The following is an 18,181-nucleotide window of genomic DNA, read 5'->3' as shown; positions in this document are numbered from 1 at the left end:
AGCCCATTATTTTCTTTACTCAAATACTGACCATCTCCCTAGTTTCCCAAGACAGAAACCCGAGAGTCATCTTCAACATCTTTCTCTGACCTTCCTTGTGCATGAAACAACTAGAAACTGGTGGTCCTATGCCCTAAATTATTACTGCAGTCATCGCCTTCTCTCAATCTTCACTGGTCCCACTTTAATCTCCTTTTCATCTTCTGCCTAGACCTGTTCCATAGCATCTTCTTTTTCTTTTTTTTTTATATTGGAATATGGTTTATTAGGGCTTCCCTCAGTGGGTAAAAAATCCACTTGCAATCCCAGAGACCTGGGTTCAATCCCTGGGTTGGGAAGATTCCCTGGAGGAGGGCACAGCAACCCACTTCAGTATTCTTGCCTGGAGCATCCCCATGGACAGAGGAGCCTGGCAGGCTTCAGTCCATGGGGTTGCGAAGAGACAGACATGACTCAGTGACTAAGCACACAGCACACGGTTGATTAACAACGTTGAGTTAGTTTCAGGTGTACAGTAAAGTGATTCAGTTATACATATATGTGTATCTATTCTTTTTCAAATTATTTTCCCATTTAGATTGTTACATAATATTGAGCAGAGTTCCCTGTGCTATATCTCTAATTGTTAGAGAAATGCCATGCCATAGCATTTTAACTGGTTGCTGGTTATTGTGGGTTATCTATACCAACTTGTTCTCTACTTTATGCCAGGGTTTCCTCTCCAAAACACAAATCAGATCATTTCTTTCTCACCATCTCTCCTCTCACTACAAGTTATTGATGGCTTTTCATCACCTTCTTAATAAGGTGCTGAGAGGTCCAAGTCTGTCTCTTACAGCACACAGACTCTTTGTGAACCGCCTTGCTCTAGGCTGAGCTCTCTGAACTCTCTGGGCCTCACTCTCTCTGCTCAGGAACACACACTAAGGTGACCAGGTTTGCCTGTAGAAAAACATGAACATGTCATGTAAAAAGCTAAAATCTCTCACTCGTCATATGCTGCACTGCTTAAGGAACTAATAAAGAGAATAAGAACCTTCTCAAGCTCTGTCAAAGGAGAGTGATTCTGTTCCTCATAGATGTGAATAATCCAATCACTATACCAGAACGAGATTAATAATGAACATCACAAAGGAAGTTGGGGCACCTTCTGAAAACTTTGCTCCCTTCTAGAACACTCAACTCTTAAATAGAATGTTTCTATCATTTCTATGACCGAATTGTGGAATTTTAAAACCAAAGGAGGAATTGAAATAATTTTATCCCATCTTATTTCACAGATAAGAAAACATAAGTCAAGAACATTGAGATGTTTGTCCAAGCTCACGCAACTAATAAATATCCATCCCCTTACCTCCTCCCAACAATAAAAAAATAAGATTTTCTAATTTTAAACAGTATGTTCATTTATGAAATTTTCTGAGGAGCAAACTCATTCATATGCCAGAGTCTTCATTCCACTGTGGTTTCATCTTTAAAACTCACTTCTTATTTTGCATTTTCAATTAGACACAAGGTGAAATGTCTCTTTATGGAAATCTTGACTCAATTTTACCTGTCGCTGTGGGTGTATTAAAGTATATGAAGTTATAAAAAGATATGAAATATGAATATAATCTAGTTTAATTATTTCCATCCTCCAAAGACCATGATTGCACTTAGCTGTCAGTGAAATCTCCAGTGGCTGAACTTCATGCTTAGAAAAATAGTGAGTAGAATAAAAGGCTAGGAGCTGAGTGAAGAGTACCAAAAATGAGCATTTATCTTCACCAAAAGAACATGATGGAAAAACTGCAGCTTCGTATAGCATCAGTGAGTTAAAGATGATGACAATATTTGGCAAAGTTAAACCAAGCCGAGTTCAGTCAATTTATAGATCACTGAGCTACTTTCTAAGTGAAAAACACTTGAAACATTTTTATTTGGTAACTTACTTGTACTTCCTGTCTGTTCCTTTCCATTATCCAAGGGCTAAATCTCTTGGCAAATGAATCACAATTGTACTTGAGACAAACTGGCCACTGAGGTATAATTCTGTGAACATACTGGTGTCAGCAGCCCTTTCTCACTTTCGGGATGGTAACCTGCCTCAGTACAGTAATCAGCACCTGAATTTGCAACATCTGTGTTTTCATGCATCATATTTTTATCATGCTGATCTATTTTGATCCTTGCTTTTCCATACTAGGCAACTGGAAGCCAAGATGTTCCAAAACTCTGAATGAGCCCATACTGTGGGCAGTACCTTATGCATCTCTCAGATTGCTAGGGAGTTGCATTTGATCTGAAAAGGAAAATGGAAAGGAAAAAATATATATTTTTCCATTTCCCCTAGCCAAACATTGTTTCCCCTGGCCACATAATTCTCTTGACCAAATATTTCTTAGGAAGACCGTCATTTCTTTCAAGACCGTCATAACGGTCTTGTTCACATGCTAACACAAGTCTCAACTCACAGCACTGTCCCCCTGTCCTGACTAAGAAAGAGACTTAGCATGTAGATCTATGTTTAAGGAATATAACTGGGAAGAGAGAGGTGCTCAACTCTTATCTGAGCTCCAAACTTTGGAGGGCCCCTCAACTATCAGAACTTATTACTGACTCAAGGAGGCAACAGGTTGGGGTAAGTGAGGAAATTTCTCTACAGATATTAAAATGATTTGAGACTCAAATGCACAACCACCATTGACCTCCTCTATCACCATTAAGGCAAAATGATAGTACTTTCATATCTCCTTTCCATGTTTCTCCTCTTAAATTACTTATTGACTGACTACTTTTGACTTGTTCCCATGCAGGTTTCCCTCCTTGTTTACCTTAGTCATTTCATGTGTAATAAAAAAGTGTTTAAGGGTAGGCAACGAGTATAACTTTCCTGGATCATGGACGTTTTTATGGATGATCTTGACAAGATTGTTCCTTTCTGTACTCTTCTGTGGCACCAATCTGACACAGCTCTTCTAAGTAGGAGCTGGATGAAGGCAAACAGGGTCTAAATCTATCACTGTGGCTTCAAACCATATGGGGTGACAGTAAACAAAAGATTTAAGATTAGGAGTCCTAATCCCATCAAGGTCTCAATTCTCCTGAATGACCTCAGCATTCCAATCTCCAAGCTGTTTTTCTAAATCCACTCTTTACTGTGAAGAATTTTAGAAACCAAAGCAATGCAGTGTGTATTAAGGTCCTATTATTTGATCAATTTTCTAATAGAAACTTCTTCAGTCAGTTCAATTCAGTCAGTCATGTCCAACTCTTCCCAACCCCATGGATTGCAACACGCCAAGCTTCCCTGTCCATCAACAACTCCCGGAGCTTGTTCAAACTCATGTCCATCGAGTTGGTGATGCCATACAACCATCTGTTCCTTTGTCGTCCCCTTCTCCTCCCGCCTTCCATCTTTCCCAGCATCACAGTCTTTTCCAATGCGTCAGTCCTTTGCAACAGGCAGCCAAATATTGGAGTCTCAGCTTCAGCATCAGTCCTTCCAATGAATATTCAGAACTGATTTCCTTTAGGATGGATCGGTTGGATCTCCTTGCAGTTCAAGGGACTCTCAAGACTCGTCTCCAACACCACAGTTCACAATCATCAATTCTTCAGCACTCAGCTTTCTTTATAGTCCAACTCTCACATCCATACATGACTACTGGAAAAACCATAGCTTTGACTAGACGGACCTTTGTTGGCAGAGAAATGTTTCTGCTTTTCAATATGCTGTCTAGGTTGGTCATAGCTTTTCCTCCAGGGAACAAATGTCTTTTAATTTCATGGCTGCAGTCACCATCTGCAGTGATTTTGGAACCCCCCAAAATGAAGTCTCTCACTGTTTCCATTGTTTCCTCATCTATTTGCCATGCAGTGATGGGACTGGATGCCATCTTAGTTTTTTGAATGTTGAGTTTTAAACCAGCTTTTTCACTCTCCTCTTTCACTGTCTTCAAGAGGCTCTTTAGTTCTTCTTCGCTTTCTGCCATAAGGATGGTGGCATTTGCATATCTGAGGTTATTGATATTTCTCCCAGCAATCTTGATTCTGGCTTGTGCTTCATCCAGCCCAGCATTTCTCATGATGTACTCTGCATATAAGTTAAATAAGCAGGGTGACAATATACAGCCTTGACATATTCCTTTTCCGATTTGGAACCAATCTGTTGTTCCATGTCCAGTTCTAACTGTTGCTTCTTGACCTGCACACAAATTTCTCAGGAAGCAGGTCAGATGGTCTGGTATTCCCATCTCTTGAAGAATTTTCCAGTTTGTTGTGATCTACACAGTCAAAGACTTTGGCATAGTCAATAAAGTAGAAGTAGATGTTTTTCTGGAACTCGCTTGCTTTTTCTATGATCCAATGGATGAAAACTCCTTAGGCTTACAATTCATCACAGTACAGAATAATATATTTATTAAATATATAATCCATGTTTTAAATGAAAATGATAAATGTGCTTCTGATTCCTCATTTCTGAAACAAGAAAATGGTATTTGCTTCATAGTGCTGTGAAAGTTAAATAAGATAATATATCTAAAGTGCTAGTGCTTAGCATTGAGCCCAGTATTTAAAAGGTACTCATTAAATGTCAGGTATTATTATTGGATCAGAGATCTTGATGATATTTGTTTTCTATACGTAACACAAATCATGGCTGTCCATGGTTTATGCTTAACACTCACAATGGACACACTGATGGACACACTTTTCATGGGAATCAAAATAACTAGGTGATTGACCTAATTTTTCATTTTTCAATGAGTTGATGTGGCATAATGCAGCTAAAGTGGACCATTAATTCCAAAATAACTGAAGGATGAGTGCACACACTTTACCTGTTTTCAGACACTCTGTTGAAAGAGACAGCCGAAAGTTTGGAGTTGAGTCCATTAGGCATTCAGGCACTCACAAATGTTAAAGAACTACAACCTAATCACACCATCACTTCTCAGCTTGTAAGTGAGACTGTGGGATCATTAGCTCTGCTCTCAGGGACACAGAGACTGTTAAGAAACTAAACAGCTGCATTCTGATGGGGTTCAGATCCTTTATAGTGTAAATGACACAACTTATCTCACAGGATTGTTTCTAAGGAGACTTTATTCTACAATACAAGCTCTGTGGAGCAAAAAAACTATTAACATTAAATAATGAAAATGATAAAGGCTGGCATAACACAAACTGTACTCTCAGTGATACCAAAAAACTTACATGACCTTGGCAAGGCACTTTTCTTTCCTTCCTCCCTCCCTCCCTTCCTTTCTCTCTTGCTCTCTCTCATATAGAAAGGAGATTAGCCTGAATCTGGATGACAAATAGGCTTCATCTTGTTTACCAACTCTGATCAGTTGGGAGTGTCTTTCTGGACTGTTACATTAGGAAGGATTTCAAGGTTGACCAGAGGTTTATCAGGAAAGAGTTCTATGATTGATTAGTGATGTTTGACACGGGAGAGGAAATTAGCATCACTCTGCAGTCTACTTGTTAGCCCTAGAATGAAAAATCTTCAAATCTTTTCCAACTGAAAAAACAGTATCAACCATTCTTATAAAGAGCCACTAAAATTGAGAAGCTCTGGTTGGTTCATGGGCACTTCAAATTGGACATCTACTCAAGTGCCACCAGAGGGATTTCAAGGTCATACTGAAAAAATTACCCACGGAGATACCTAAAGTAGAAGGATTATTGTTGTTGTTCAGTTGCTTCGTCGTGTCTGACTTTTTGCAACCCCATGGACTGTAGCCCGCCTGGCTCCTCTGTCCATGGGGTTTTCCAGGCAAAAATGCCGGAGTGGGTTGTCATTTCCTTCTCCAGGGGATCGTCCCGGACCAGGGATCAAACCCATGCCTCCTGCAAGTGGATTCTTTACTGCTGAAGCCATCAGGGAAGCCCAAAGTAGAAGGATAAGGATTGTCTGCTGAAATTTGTTTTTTCCTAAGCTGTAGTAAGAAGAGATGCTGAATAGTCTCTTTGATGACCCTTATTAGGACAATTCACTTCTGAGCCACAAAACTCAACTCCATCTCCCCACACACACCTTCAGAAATGAAAGTGGGCAGAACAGGAATCCCTTCTGGGAAACCAGATGGTTACTTTATTTTGAAAGAAAGGCAGCTAAGGGCCAAACACTGAGGACAGATTCTCATAATGGACAGACAAGTATAGCAGGCCCTTGGCAGGGGGTGCTGACTAGACTCTCTCTAGTACAGTGTGCCTGGGGTTATGGGTGCCTTGGGAGACACCTGTGTACGTGACTGAAAGAGCTGAGCTCTAAGAGCAATGACTGAGATAATCCAAGATGATCCTGGGCATCTAACCTTGGCCATTCTCCCTCCATCTTCCCTGCGTCCTCTTTTCAAGATGACCATCCTCCCCTTAAAGACCATAGGGGCTGTTCAAAGGACTTGGCCAATAGGTATCAGCACTACTGCAGTCTGTTTGGGACTTGATAATAACCACACTGTGCATGTAGCAGCATAGGAACCAAACCCCATATTTACCCCCATTGGATAAGGAATTCAGACGTACAATTTGACTCAGTTCAGTTCAGTCACTCAGTGGTGTCTGACTGTTTGCGACCCTATGGACTGCAGCACACCAGGTTTCCCTATCCATCACCAACTCCCGGAGCTTACTCAAACTCATGTCCTTCGAGTTGGTGATGTCATCCAACCATCTCATCCTCTGTCGTCCCCTTCTCCTCCTGCCTTCTATCTTTCCCAGCATCACAGTCTTTTCCAATGAGTCAGTTCTTCACATCAGGTGGCCAAATTATTGCAGTTTCAGCTTCAGCATCAGTCCTTCGAATGAATATTCAGGACTGATTTCCTTTAGGATGTGCCAGTTGGATCTTCTTGCAGCCCAAGGGACTCTCAAGAGTCTTCTCCAACACCACAGTTCAAAAGCATCGATTCTTTGGCCCTCAGCTTTCTTTATAGTCCAACTCTCACATCCATACATGGCTACTGGAGAAACCATAGCCTTGACTAGACAGACCTTTGTTGGCAAAGTAATGACAACTTGACTAGGCTATGTAAATTTCCCAGAGTGGAAACGAAAGAGAAATTAAGCGCTTACTGAAGAAAAATAAGATCTATGGCCATTTTTGTTCCCAGAGTTTTTGAAACAGTTCTCATGGGTGACATTAGAGCCACATCTTAGAGATAGCTCTTGGTATATCTAGCAGTACTGTTTCAATATTTACTATGGAAAAGCAAACCTGAAGGTCAAAAGGTACATGACTTCACATGACACAGGTTTCACGTGACACAGCAGGATATGTAGAGGTTCCATTTCAAGCCCTCAGTTACCCCACATCTATGGATAAATTCATTCCTTCCCTTTCTTTCCTTCCTCTCCTCCCCTTCCCTCTTCACTGGTGCTTGTTCTCTTTCTCTCTCACTCTCCTCTCTTTCTCCTAAAATCCTCAAATTCTCCTAGCCTTTACTAAGTGCTTTCAGCAAATCCAGCCTTCTTTCCTTCTTCTTTCTCTTCTGTCTTTGGGATCTCCACCTGCCCTTACTCCATCCCTTCCTCTCAGCTTTTTCACCAGCTTCTATCAAAGCCTGAACTTAGAATGAATCTGGTCAGCTCTCTCATTCAAAGGTTTACTCTATTCATAAGGATTGATGTGCTTACTCTCCCAAGGGTATTTACATTTTTACAGGTGGTAAAAGTAAAAAAGGAATAAAGCTGTAAAAGAAAACTTTCAATCACTGGAAAACTAATGGAGGGAGCCATTGAGATATCAGTGGAGTTTTCCCCAAGCCCCTTAAGAAAGCTATAAATTCAATTCCATAATAAGGAGCACTTCTCAGTTTCCTAAGAGGTACCTGCTGGAATTTTGGCCCTGATTTGGATCCTAGCCTCATGTTTTTCTGGTGTGGTGTTTTCTCATCAGAACCAGAACTTCTGGACTCAGTAGCAATAATTCTCCTGGAACATTCAAAAACTTTAGAGCCTGGAAATGCTTGGGAGGGAAAGAGTTAATGCTCCGAAGTACCCATCAAGGCTGAGTCAAAGGGTCTCAACAGAAACCTGAGCAGGAGATCAATCACCTGCATTCAGACTAACCACTTTCCTATGGAGAGCTGGGTGGTCTGCCAAAGCAGGTTTCCCCATGCCCTGGGGGGACGGGGCTCTGAGAAGAAACCAGTTCAACAATGAGCAAACTAATGATTAATGGTGCTTCCTGCTCTCAGTTAGAGGTGGGTGGGCAGCAGGGTGCTGGAAGAAAAGCAAACAGCTGAATATTAGATTGCAGTGTGGACAGAAACCACTTACACTTTTAGATTCTGTATCATTCTTGGGATTGAGGAATACAATTGAAGCCCGCTCTTCTTATGGAAAAGAGTAAACTGCTGTTCCATTATAAGTTAATTTTTATTAATTTGCTCATTTATCATTAAAGATGTTTTTAAAAACTCAGTAGCATTATCTTCTTTATTATCTCAAAAGGTATAGTAACTCTTTAGTACCACACTTATATAATACTTTTAAGGAAAGAGGAGACTGCATGTGTGGGCCTTCTTACTGTATGTATGCATCATATATGCACATACAGAATACATGTACACAGGCACATATATATTTACAATACATAGATTCTAAAACACTAATGAATTCATACTGTCAGGTAAATCTGCACAGTCCTGTTTCTCAACAGAGGGACTGGAATGGTACAGAGTGTAACAACAGTGTGAGTTCTGTGGGAGGGATTAAGAGAGTGGGGAGAGACAGGCTTGATGAGTGAGACTCAGAGTCATTTCTCTATTCCGCCTCCAGTGCCCTCCCATGAATCAAGGTTGCTTGTGACATTACACTTGGCAGCTTAAATAAAACAGATGAAAAAACAAGGTTGTTATTCCAGAAGTAAAATTTAAGCACACTGAGAAGTCTCAGTATATACAGAGAGCTCACATCCTATGTGAGCATTTGTGCTGGCTATCTGCATATTTGTGCATACACATGCGTGGGAGACAGAATTCCTACATTCAGACCTGGCTCTCCTGCTAACTAGCTAGTGAGGTAATCAGGCAATTCATCTTGCCTCAAAAATTCCTATTTGCTCATCAATAAAATGAAGGAGAGTTAGCTATCCTTAAGGTCCTTTACCACTTAAAGATGGGCTTCCCTTGTGGCTCAGACAGTAAAGAACCTGCCTGCAATGTGGAAGACCTGGGTTTGATCCCAGGGTTGGGAAGATCCCCTGAGAACGGAATGGCACCCATTCCAGAATTCCATGGACAGAGGAGCCTGGCGAGCTACAGTCCACAGGCTCACAAAGAGTCAGAAATGACTGAGTGACTAACACACAAACATTTGTGTATAGAAGGTCATTATCAAGCAACCAGGAAAAACTCTTGTTCTTTGATCTGACCCCTAACTCACTGTGGTGTGGTGTGTAGAAGGAAGCCATCCACAGGAAGGCAGAAGCAGCTCTAGGACCACTATGACAAACTGCAGGCCATCTCCCTCAGTCTCTCTCTATGACTCAAAAATGATAGTTACATCACAGACTTCTAAGTCTGACAAGCTCATGTTCAAGTCCAGCAATACCAGTCACTAGTTATGTATCATTCGACTTATCACTACGTGGTCAATCCTCCATATCCAAAGATTCCATAGCTGCCTCAGTTGGTTGAAGCTGAGAGTCCTTCACGTTTTATACAAGAGGCTTGAGCATCTGTGGATTTTGGTATCTGAGGGGAGTCCTGGAACCCAAGGGACGACAGTACTATCCTAATTCTCAGTTTTTCTCCCCTGGAAATATCCACCTCAACAAGCTCTTTTAAGGCTTAAGTATGAGAATGTGGATGATATTTTTGAATACTAAGTATTCAAAACAAATGTGGGTATTAATATATATGCATATCAATATATATTTAACGTATTACATATTTATTATTAAATCTCTGGTAAGCTTGATTTATAAACATTTATGAAAAAAGATTACATATCTTCTACTTGGCAGTAGGAAAATAGAAACTAATTATTCATGAAGGAAAAGGTTTTCATTTTCTATGGAGAAGAATGTTTGGAAATCAGAAAAAGTAAGTTTAATGAGATGAAACAAACAGACAACTGAACATTATATTTTAGATACCTAGTCAACCACTGAGAATTATTCCATACAACTTTCTGATGTATATCCTGTTAACCATCTATAATATGGATGACTGGAGTGGCCACCACGATGATGATCCCCATGTTAAAGCAACCAAGATTAAGCACCCTATCTATGCATTCATGGATACTAAATACTTCCTTCGGATTCCTCCAGAATGAAAGCTCATGGAGAGCACGGGCTGTGCTTATCTTCCCCAGTGCTAGATCTCAAAGGCCTAGAACAGTGCCTGGTACCTGACAGGTGCTCAAAAATACCATATTACAGACATCTGATTAATTCGTTCTACTATTTCTTATCTGTCTGTTCCTGCCAAAATGTAAGCTCCATGAGGCAATGAATATTACTTTGTTCAGTGATGTGTCTCACATGCCTACAATGGTGCCTAGCACACTTTAGGGGGTTTCATAAATGTTTTGAGACTGAGGACTAACGAGAGTAGGAAGAGTAATTTAGAAATAGTAAAGTCTCAGTAATCTAGGCTGCTCAAGGAGCTTCTTAACCTTTAGTTTCCAATGGCGGTTTCAAGGAAAATGGCTTCTACTGCCCCTTAAATGCAGAGTATTCAGCTAAATAACCAGACCTTTCAGGAGTTTCTGAGAAGATGAAGACAGGGGAAAAAAGTCAGTTCCATATCCAAGGTTGCAAAGGCTGCTCCACATTCATCCAAACTCACGCTCTCCTACACTGGTTTGTCAAATCCTTTATTTAAATATCTCATTATCTAAGACAATTTTATACTTACTGTCATGAAGGCTTATGAAACCTGCAAACCTGTCTTGCTGGAACAGGTACAATTTAAGCCAGTGATTGTTCAAAAGAGAAAGGAAAGGTGAAGAATGGCACCATTGTGAAGATTTAGAGCAGGAAGGTAGACAGCCTTCGGAGCTAACCTCTGTTCTCCAGGGTGTTTGTTTAGGCTCCTTAGACAATACATGTAGCCTAAAGATAGAGGGGGAAAAATTGTAAGTCTTCATGTATAATTTTTGTTGTTATATCTAAACTGATAGTTGAGGGCTAGGAGCTGAAACAATATTTTATAGAAGTATCATGTTGAAGTTTTTGCAGGTTTCAAAATATTTAAATATGTAAATTTCAATGAAGAGATGTTCAGATTTTTTTGATAGTCTAATGATTTTAAGCATCTCATTTCTAGTCACACACTGACAAAAGATGTTCAGATTGCAGTGTGAGATGGTTTCTATGGTTACAGTTGTTTCCTAGCATTTTAGTGACATCTTTTGTGAGCATTGGCTGCTTCACTTATTTGTCACTAATGTATGTGTAGAACTATAGTTAATAGCCTTGGGCGGACAAATTTTTTTTTTTTTCTGAATGGCTGTATTGTTTTTTAGCAGCATTTTTCAATAAGGTGACAATGCATTAGAATACTAATGGTATGTATGGTATTTTAAGATGTCAAGTTTTCAATAAAATGATAATGAAAATTTTGCATTTCATTTAATAGTTAAATATTCATGAATTTTCACAGCATGATGAACTGAGTGAAAAATAAAGAAACTGTATAATGTATAATACTAAACATCATAAATTAAGTTTCTTTTCATAGAAGCTATTCAAGAGTGTTTAATATATGGTTCTTCATGGATTTAGACCAATCTGAGCTAAATTAAAGGAATCCAAAAAGGAAACTTGTTTAAACCAATTTAACATATTTTAACACAGCATGTTTACAATGTAACAATTTAAAGGAAAATGACACATTACAAACAATATATACATTATATTAAAATTATGATCACTAAGTGGGGAATATAATCATCGGGCAACAATATTTTAAAGAAAGAAATTGTGAAGTAGCAGATGGAGGCATGCATGGGAGTAAAGCCTTGTGACATAACAATGAGTAATAAGATGAAAGTAAGCATAGAAATTGAGACTCTAAAAGTTCTGTCCAATGATGAGCTATTTCAGGCATTAGACTAATTTCTGGAGAACCTAGGCATGAATATCATGTCTCCCCTTTGGCCCTGGACTGATCCAGTTCTAATTCAAATGTTAGAGTAAGGAAAAAATACTGCCCAACATCAGAGATTAAAAGACTGTTCATCCAAATTCACATATCATTGTTGTCTGCAGCAGGATCCACTCCAACTGCCTGTTACAAAGGGTGCATCTATAATGAGTATTTGGAGATGCTGTATATGGAGCTGAGCTATCAGAGAAGTGACTAGCGGAATTCTAATTACTGATCACTTTGATATGGAAGATTTGACTCCCTTTTAAGAAAGATATTGACAATCACTAAATAACCCACAACCTCCTCTGCCAACCTCACGGCTGAGAATTGTTCAGTTACACTCTCCTGACTGGCCAGGCATTCCGCTGACCTATCCTATTATCACTGTAGGATGGGAATGAGAGAACCATAAGACTGAGACACAGAAGGAAGACTTGGCTTCTACTGAGAGTGAATCAACAGCAGAACCAAAATAAAGTAGATAGAAAATCATGGAGGTTCCTTAGGAAAAGAAAAAAACAGAACTACCATATGATCCAGCAATCCCACTCCCGGGCATATATCCAGAGAAAACCATTATTCAAAAAGATGCATGCGCCACAATGTTCACAGCAGCACTATTTACAATAGCAGAGCATAGAAGCAACCTAAATGCCCATTGATAGAGAAATGGATACAGAAGATCTGGTACATATATACAATGGAATATTGCTCAGCCATAAAAGAATGAAATAATACTATTTGCAGCGACATGGATAGACTTAGAGATTATCATACTAAGTAAATCAGATAGAGAAGGACAAACAAGGTATCACTTACATGTGGAACCTAAAAAAGTGATACTAATAACTTATTTACAAATAGGAACAGACTCACAGTCTTCAGAAACAAATTTATGGTTACCAAAGGGGAAAGGTGGGAGGGGAGTTGTAAATTAGAGGTTTGGAATTAATATATACACACTAATGTATATATAATAGATAATCAACAAGGCCCTACTGTATAGCACAGGGAATTCTACTCAATCTTCTGTAATAACCTATATGGGAAAAGAATGTGAAAAAGAATGGATATATTTATATGTATAACTGAATCACTTTGCTGTATACCTGAAACTAACACAACATTGTAAATCAGATTTGTCTGCGGATGTGCACTTGGAATGTAAAATTCTAAATCTTTTAGGTTAAAAGCATCATCAGAGTATTATTGCTTTACCCAGATTGGTGGTTAACTTGGTGCTATTCATCTCTCACAGGTATCATTGTCACTAATTTCCTTAATGCCTAACATATACCTGTGTAATAATACTGACAGATAAATAAATGCAGATGGGAATCAAATATAGTTCTTTTTAAAAGTATTTTATACATGAGAATGTTACTGTAAACTCTATTATTTAACCAATTTAGTATTATCCTTGATCATGTTAAATGGGTAATCATTTTACATATTAAGGAACCGAATTACCAATGAAAACAAAATAATTGATAAAAGTAAAAAACAAATTTCATGTAAGGCTTCTTTAATTATTTCCCTGAATTTTAATAGACTATGCAAATCTAGTTCATTCTAACAAATGATTCTTATTTATTAAATACCAAGTGGATAAATTTTGTTACTCAGTGTCCTGGCTCTACCACTTACTAGTTATTAAACCTAATGGGGGCAACCTCACCTTTCATGCCTCAGTTTTTTCACCTGTAAATGTGGGCAACTGGAGCACCTACTTTATAAAATACTACATACACTAAATGAGATCAATACATATATAACACTTAGCATTATGCTAGTCAAATTATTGCAAGAACACATAAATATTAGTTATCTTCAACATCATTATGCATGCATGTGTGTGGGCTCAGTTGCTTCAGTTGTGTCCAATTCTTTGCGACCCTATGGATTGTAGCCGACCAGGCTCCTCTGTCTATGGGATTGTCCAGGCAAGAATACTGAAGTGGGTTGCCATGCCCTCCTCCAGGGTATCTTCCCTACCCAGGGATCAAACCTGTGACTCATGTCTCCTACACTGGCAGAAGGGTTCTTTACCACTAGTGCCACCTGGGAAGCCCCTCAACATCATTATAGTCAATGTTAATTTACTCAGAGAAAGTGTAAGAACCAGTAGGGAAATGGTGGGCAAAAGACATTAAAGATTTTCCTAGCACAAATGTCATGAAAGTGAATATAGGTACAAACAGTATTTTAATGGAATATCTTAAGCCAGATAAAATATTGTGGGCAAGAAGTCAACAGAGCAAATTGGCTCACTTTCTAGTCATCAGCTCCCTTATCCATGCAAGTAGGTTGGCATAACTGATCTCTTCTTGGTCTAAATGGTGATTATGGTACAACTTTTTGAAACCTGATGCCTAGAAAGAATTTATAATAAAAAGGGACAAGTACTGTATGATCCCATTTATCTGGGGTACCTTAAATAGTATTCATAGAGGCAGAAATTAGAATAGTGGTAGAATAGTGGTTCCCAGGGTTGAGGGGAGAGAGGATGGGAAGTTCTTATCTGATGGGCACAGAGATGCAGTTTGGGATGATAAAAGTGTTCTGAGATGTACGGTGGGGATGGTTGCACAGTAATGTGAGGTACTTAACACCACAGAACTGAACATTTAAAATGGTTAAAGTGGGGAATTCCCTGGCATCCAGTGTTTAGGACTCTGGGCTCTAAATGCCAAGGGCCTGGGTTAAATTCCCAGGCAGGAAACTAAAATCCCACAAGCCATGCAGTGTGGCCAAAAAATAATAAATAAAATAAAATTTTAAAAAGAAAATGGTTAAAGTAGTAAATTTTATGTGAAGTATGCTGCTGCTGCTAAGTCGCTTCAGTCGTGTCCGACTCTGTGCGACCCCATAGACGGCAGCCCACCAGGCTCCGCCGTCCCTGGGATTCTCCAGGCAAGAATACTGGAGTGGGTTGCCGTTTCCTTCTCCAGTGCATGAAAGGGAAAAGTGAAAGTGAAGTCGCTCAGTCGTCCGACTCTTAGCGACCCCATGGACTGTAGCCTACCAGGCTCCTCCGTCCATGGGATTTTCCAGGCAAGAGTACTGGAGTGGGGTGCCGTATATTTAGCCACAATAAAAAAGAAAAATATAAATGACCAATAAATGTTCAGTGGAAAAAAAAAAAAGGAATATAGTTAATCCAATTTACTGAGGTAAAAACAATGACCCTTGTCCATAATTTCAGGCACTTGGTCAAATAACATATTATGATTTTTGTCTGTTTGTATGATGCCCAAGACTCTAGGACTTTGATTTTAGTATTATCTTATCAAAAGTCTCTCATTAATTTTAGGTAACTCTTTTGGCTTCAGACTTGAGAATAAAACAGTTACATCACATCACTATCAAAAAAGTCCACTTCAGTGCCTCAGGAAGTCTAATGAGACCATTGTGATCAGCACTCCTAGCTAGGAGATCTTCTTCTTTACAATACATCAGTCTCTTGTACAGAACGACTAAAGAGAGCATTATCGAGACAATTTGTGGCTAATGCATTCTCCTTTATGCATTTCTAGGCTGATGACCAGCCCCATTAAATATCACCCCAAATGGACCGGGACTGCTACAGAACAGGAGAAAGTAGACATTTTCTTCCTGCATAAGTACAGCCAACACAAACATCACCCAACACAAGTGCTGCCCTGGCATTTCTTTTCCATTTTGAGGTGTTTCTTGTATGTCTCAGGAGATAGAAAACTAATATCCTGTCTGCAGAGATTCCAATCAAGCAAGCACTTCATTTAGCTAGGATCAGACTAACAGCAAATTTGATCTTTAGTTTCAAGGCCTTATCCTTTCACCCAAAAGTTACCCTGATTTCAAATAGCCCCATTTCTCTGTTTTATCAAGAAGTAGCAACAATCTACTACCACCACTGTTATTATGGCATTTCAATCAACTCGTTTCATTGTGGTTTGAGAAAACACTTTGTTGAAAACCAAAGGAAAATCTGCCACGTTTCCATTCAGACATATGGCAGGGAAAAAAAGCTTAATAACCAGTAATCAGAGTCTGCCTTCCCTGGGTGGAATCCACTGTGGACAAAAACAATTTCTGCTGCATTGGACAAAAATAGTTCATCGATGTTATTCTTCAAGAGATAGTAAAATAACTCCTTCTCATCTGATATCCCAAAACTAGGGGGGAAAGAGTTTAGATAATGTTGGGATCGATAAAGTCACAAAAGCAGAGTCAAGGAGGAAATACATCTTGAAATTACTGTCTTGCTCTTTTTTATCACAGAACTAGCCAAAGAATAGTCAGGGCCATTATGAAGGCTGGTATTACAACAAGTTTTAGTTCAGGGAATCATCGAAGTTAAAGACAACAAAGATACAATATGTATCTACTTAGAGTAGTGATTGCCCTGATCAACAATCTGCAGTGATTTTCCCTTTCAGAAAATAGACCTCTGATTACTCCCCAAGGTTTAAATAATTCAGAATAGTGAATATGAAAACTTATTTTTTGATATATTTCAAACTGACATTTGAATATGGATATATATTCTATAGAAGATTAATACAAACAAATTAACAAGGCTTCATGAAAGTCCAAGCTCAGGGGAAAGGAAGAAATATCCCTTTTCTTCATTATGTATCAAGACCCTTTAACTCTTTCCCATAACCTTCCATGCTCAGAGTATTTTACTTTTGTCCCTGCTTTATCACTCTCTCAGGCAAAAGTGCCCCTCTCTACAAATTGCTCTTTCTTCAAAGGGCATGTGTTTCATTTCCAAAAGGATTCTCAGTCTACACAGTGAATAGCAGAAGTTGTTATGTCAACAAAACAAAAAAGTAGGCAGAACATGTTTTCATGATAATACAGTGATTCCTAAACGTTGCTGCACATTAGAATGGTCTACAAAGTTTTTGAAAAACCTGCTGCTCAGGTCATAATCCAAGCCAATGAAATCAGAATGTCTAGGGGTGCGAGCCAAACACAGTATCTTTTTAAAGATTCCCAGGTAATTCCACTGTGCAGCAAAGCTTGGGGAACATTTCAATATATGTGGTGGTTTAGTCACTCAGTCGTGTCTGACTCTGCGACCCCTGGACTGTAGCCCGCCAGGCTCCTCTGTCCATAGGATTCTCCAGGCAAGAATACTGGAGTGGGTTGCCATTTCCTTCTCCAACTTCAAGATATAATGGAAGTCAAAATTTGTTATTAATTACATGCCAATAAAACATCTCTTTACACAAATAGTCAAGAACTGGCACTGTATTTTTTAATATTTATGTATCTGGCTACACCAGATCTTAGTTGCAGCACTCAGGATCTTTAGCCGTGGCATACAAACTCTTAGTTGCAGCATGTGGGATCTAGTTCCCTGATCCAGGATTCAACCTAGACCACCTGCCTTGGAAGCTCAAGAGTCTCAGCCACTGGATCACCAGGGAAGACCCAAGAATTGGCAATGTTTTGATTTCTTAGTGTTATTTAATCTTTAATAATCCTAGAAAAGTCAATTCAAAGTGAAGTTGTCAGGATAAATAATAAACAGCATTGCTTCTTTTTTTATCATTATTACATCAATACCACATTAGCCTCACTAGATATTTTCTTATTCTCAATTTTCTTTTTACAATTTTGTTTCTACTATCATTTTTCTGATAGGGCTGGCAAACACTGTACTCACAGAGGAAGGTGTGTTCACTCCCTGCAAGAGATGGATCTTTCTAGGAAGGCTGTTTTTCCAGTATGGTATAGGTTCTGTGATATGAGGGGAAGCGTCAAGCCACATCCATTGTAATCTCTTAATTTTTGTCCTCAGACTCCAAAACCTTATTCCCACCTAGAAACAGTGTGTTAAATCCTTATTTTGTACCTTCCATTTGTAGATAATGCAAATATCTTTCCACTCAAAACTTATTCTCTATGTCAACAAACAATTTAAAAATCTATTTCTATCACCCAATTCCTTTTCTAAGGAAAATAATTTCTATATTCTGATTGAAAAGCTGAAGAAATTACTAGATAATCCAAGCTTATTTTGACCAGCTTCCTTAAAATGCTACTTAACCAGCCTGTTGCCTTTGTCCAAATGCCATTATGACTTTTAA

The 18,181-nt window shown here is 39.0% G+C and overlaps 1 protein-coding gene and 1 long non-coding RNA gene across 4 annotated transcripts in view; one reads left to right on the top strand and one right to left on the bottom strand.

Annotated features, from left to right (window-relative positions):
- LOC145528883 (uncharacterized) overlaps positions 1-15,710 on the top strand; it is a 28,477-nt gene extending 12,767 nt beyond the window's left edge. Inside the window, exon 3 of one of the 2 annotated variants that reach the window (XR_014070761.1) lies at positions 15,635-15,710. This is a non-coding gene — a long non-coding RNA (uncharacterized LOC145528883). Of the gene's footprint in view, positions 1-1,280; positions 1,396-15,634 lie in introns of those variants that run through there. The other variant, XR_014070760.1, reaches the window with a different exon arrangement.
- PRKD1 (protein kinase D1) overlaps positions 1-18,181 on the bottom strand; it is a 773,210-nt gene that overhangs the window by 616,251 nt on the left and 138,778 nt on the right. The gene's annotated exons all lie outside the window — the stretch shown is intronic.

The sequence above is a fragment of the Giraffa tippelskirchi genome, chromosome 12 (assembly GCF_054371585.1).
Source record: "Giraffa tippelskirchi isolate mGirTip1 chromosome 12, T2T-mGirTip1v1.2.pri, whole genome shotgun sequence".
In the NCBI taxonomy this organism is placed as follows: domain Eukaryota; kingdom Metazoa; phylum Chordata; class Mammalia; order Artiodactyla; family Giraffidae; genus Giraffa; species Giraffa tippelskirchi.
The sequence above is the reverse complement of the archived record's forward strand: the minus strand, read 5'-3'. Positions and strand labels throughout refer to the sequence as shown.